Below are 4,534 nucleotides of genomic sequence, written 5' to 3' on the forward strand. Positions count from 1 at the left end.
AAACCTTGGCGACTATGGAGTTAGCGCTTGTTAAGTGAACTTTGGTGACTATGGAGTTAGCGCCAGATAACTATGGATTTAGTACTTGATAAGTAAGCTTTGGCAGCAATGGAATTCGTGCCAAATTCCTTATGAATAAATGAATGAAGGGTAGTTGGTTCTTAGGGTAAAACCTTAAGAAGATAATGGGGATGGGTAATTGGGTTGATTGTTTGCTGATTACATATAATAATTATATTATTGTGGGTTGAAAACCTTATATGCTCACCAGGCTCCCAAGCCTGACCCACTCAGTTTTCTTTTCATTACAAGTAATGGCACAAGGGTATAAGTTGGTGGACTTGACGAGAGATTTTGGATTATAGATCAGTAGTTGAATAACTATTGTAAGGTCTATTTTATATTGTTTATGCTTTTGGTCTGTAACGAACATGACATCTCGAGTTTTTATTATTTAATGAAAATACATTCTTTTCGAGAAACGTTTTGATAAATGGTTATCATATTTTATTTTGGGAACAAATTCCACAACCGTTTTCTTTAAACGATCACTCTGATTTATAAAACAATGCATAAACAAATCGGTCTTTTCTGGCCGTGAAATTGGGGATGTCACACACTGCTAAGCTGAAACTTCGAAAAATCATAACTTCCTCATACGAAGTCAGATTTGAGCGTTCTTTTTATGGATGTTCTCGGTTTAATGTATACTACAACTTTGGTTTAGATTACTAAGGCCAAAAAGTCTTCTATCATAAATTCACTATTTACGCTTCCCGGTGCCGTGCTGGTTTTGCCGTAAAACTTCGACGGGCCATAACTTCTTTGTTATAACTCGGATTTTGGCGTTCTTTATATGTACAGAAACTTGTGACATATTCTAAAACTTGGTTAAGATTATTTATTCTAAATAATCTTTTGTTGAAAAGTTGTTTCCGACCCCTATTATCTCTAAATTGACTAGCCCGGATCTACGGGCGTTACACTCTACTAGGAAATAACCAAAACTAGTGGGTCAGCATTGGTACCTTCGACCCACTGGTACAGTGTGGCGAAACTCACATCAATATGCTCGTAGATAACCACTGTAGTAACGAAGAACTATACCAACCTCAACTCACTTCCAATCACCTACAGGAAGATACTTGAGTCGATACCTGATCACAGGTCATAGTCACTTGCAACAGTGAACGCCTCACATAAAATGACGATTAGGGTCTCATATAAAATGAAAATCTGGTACACAAAAAACATCCATCCAACACACACATAGGTACACATCCACCCAAGGTGGCGGCTGGTGGTGGTAGTACGGCAGTAGGAGGTGGCATCCACCATGGTTGGCTGCCATGGTGGTTCCTCTTCAGTTTTATACCAATGAACACACACATGCTAAAACACCCACCACGTAGCTGCACTTCACACTTGGAGGAGGACGACAATCAGGTGACGAATATGCAGTGGCACAAAACAGCGACAATGACGTAACCCCTTGGCGATATCGGTGGCATGGCCGACGACGGAATAGAGGAATGGAGGATGTGCGACCGAGAGGGACAACAATAGTAGCCACGACGTCGACCTTCAACAATCATTGGCTTCGGCAGCGAGAGCAACGACCGGCTTCGGTGGTTCTCTATGGCGTCAATGAGGTGACGGTGGCGTCAGGGTCTTAGGGTTTATTGTTTATTAATTAATTTATTTAATTTTGTTTAATTTTACTTATTTAAATGGAATGTTACACCCTTTGTGGCTATCAGTAGAGAATATCAAAGCTGGGGGACCAAAAGTATCAATTCTAGAAACTAATATGGTAAAAAGTTGAGAAGGGGCCAAAAGTGGCAATGTGTTGAAACTTTTGTTGGAAAACTTTGAAAAAGTTAAGGAGGGACCAAAAGTGACAAAATATTGAAACTTTTATGAGAAAACATAAAGTAATAGAAAATATACTAATCCTAAGAGCTTTGTGCTTATATATATATATATATATATATATATATATATATATATATATATATATATATATATATATATATATACACACACACACTCACACTTTATTTATTCATGTATAATAGCTACACATTTTTTTTTGTTTTACTATTATAATATTTCAATTTTAAAACTTTTTCCTTATTAAGTTATTTAAATTGAAGTTTTTAACCCCATAACAACATTCCGCTTTCAATTTTTGTCTTATTAGGAAAATATACTTTCAAATGTCTAAAAATGGTATTTGTCAAATTACAAACAGAGACACCGAGATTGATTGCTCAATCGGTGAGGATTATATTAAATTGCATACTTGAGGGTTGTTTTGATGTTGGAAAATAACATGATCATCCACATATAATATTAAAAGACAAACTAACTTTTTTGTTATATCATAATGATTACAATATACTTTGTATTATTTAAACGTGTTTAGACTTAATGACCCTATAATATCTAGACTGTAGTTATACACATTGACCGGATCAAAAATGAGTTTACTTATCCTACAAAAGCTTTGCATCAGGGGCAAAAATGAGAGATCCAATTGTACTCTTGAGAAATTTTTTTGTAGAAACTAAATTTTGATCCATGGAAAAATGAAATTATAATTTTAGAAAAAAACATAAAAACATGACACCATTTTTGAGTTCTATAACAATATTATAGAAAATATAAAAACAAAAAACAAATTTTGAAGATAGTGTTTCAAATCATAATGAAAATCCAAGAGAAGCGACTGGACGTACTGTATGCGCCAATTGCCCTTTAGCTAATAAACCTGTGGATATTAAGGTTCTGCAAACGGTACTTCCCGATATTGTATTTGAAGCAGTTGTTCGAATTCCTTATGATATGCAACTGAAACAAATTCTAGCTAATGGTAAAAAAGGGGCTTTAAATGTGGGGGTTGTTCTTATTTTACCAGAGGGTTTTGAATTAGCCCCTCCCGATCGTATTTTCCCCGAGATAAAAGAAAAGATGGGCAATCTGTCTTTTTTCAGAGCTATCGCCCAAATCGAAAAAAATACTCTTGTCATAGGCCTTGGTCAGAAATATAGTGAAATCACGTTTCCTATTCTTTTCCCAGACCCCGTTACTAAGAAAGACATTGACTTCTTAAAATATCCTATATACGTAGGCGGAAACAGGGGAAGGGGCCAGATTTATCCTGACGGGAGCAAGAGTAACAATACAATTTATAATGCTACAACATCCGGTATAGTAAGAAAAATCCTACAAAAAGAAAAGGGGGATATGAAATAACCATAGCGGATGCATCGGATGGACATCAAGTGGTTGATATTATCAATTAAAACAAAATAAATCAAAGTTTAATTTTAAACACCATTGGATTTAGAACTACAATTTATTAATTTTGGTTAATCATTTGACATTTGAAAGGATGTAAACTGAATAATGAATAAAGATAGGTGTTTGAAAATTATAGCTCTCATGTAAAAGAATGATAAGAAATATGAAGTGATCAATGCTTCTTTATTTTCTTTGATGACAATTTTTGAGTTTTCCATTGTCTTCTAGTAATCCTCACCCCATATAAAAGTAAATTGGGCCACCACACACAGAAAGTAAAAAAGATCACAAAAAAGAGGGGGGGGGGGTATATGAAGAAATATAGAAGTTCATTTTAATGATGAAGCACTATAGTGTATAATTACGCCTTCCTTCGTTCCTTCCTATATGCAAAAAAAAAAACAACAAAAAGTATGTTAAACATTTGAAAATAAGTATGAATTCAATGCAGTCAGCTTCGAAACATGAAAATCCATTAGCCAACCAAAAAATTGTTACAATATCCCCAAAATATACATTTTCATTGGATTAAATGTTCATTTTAACAAAATAAAGACTAAACATATAGGCGTGGTGGAATATATTATAATATATGATAGTGGTAAATGCAAAGATTAGCAATATACATGATTAATTGGAGGCTACATTGCACTGAATATCCTTAAACAATAAGTACATTTGAAAACATATTGTTTATCAAAAGCAAATAGAATATATAATCTTACTTGGAATAATAGACTTCTCTATTGCATCTACATATCACAGTAATACCACTATATCTCTTACTATTAATCACACCTTTTCCTCCTCCAACATATACCCAAAATTATGCATCATCTAATATGAATATGGGATATTAATAACACTTTGAAATATTTTTCAACATGGTATAATTAAAAAAAATGTATACCTCAAGAAGCCATTTCCTTATTGATATGTCAAAATTATATGCCACTACAAAGCATTATGAACTTGTTCCCGTGTAAACAACATATTATTTTCATCAAAGAAAGCAAATAAAATGACCAATTCAAATTATTAGTAGCTTGAAACCAATTTCGGTTAAGAGAGAGAGAGGGAGAGAGAGAGTTACCTTTTTGAAGGTTTAGCAGATAAGTAATGTCTTCTTTAGCTGCCCAGAGCACCAAACATTTACCCTGCTCTTGATTCTGATCGATACAAGCTAAAGAGTAAAACAAAAATCAACATATTATAAGAGTATGGATTG

General features: G+C 33.9%; 1 pseudogene; it reads left to right on the forward strand.

Annotated features, from left to right (window-relative positions):
• The first annotated feature begins 1,532 nt into the window (after positions 1–1,532).
• On the forward strand, positions 1,533–3,308 carry LOC122197101 (cytochrome f-like; annotated as a pseudogene).
• The last annotated feature ends 1,226 nt before the right edge of the window (positions 3,309–4,534 follow it).

Source organism: Lactuca sativa, chromosome 3 (genome assembly GCF_002870075.4).
Source record: "Lactuca sativa cultivar Salinas chromosome 3, Lsat_Salinas_v11, whole genome shotgun sequence".
NCBI lineage: Eukaryota > Viridiplantae > Streptophyta > Magnoliopsida > Asterales > Asteraceae > Lactuca > Lactuca sativa.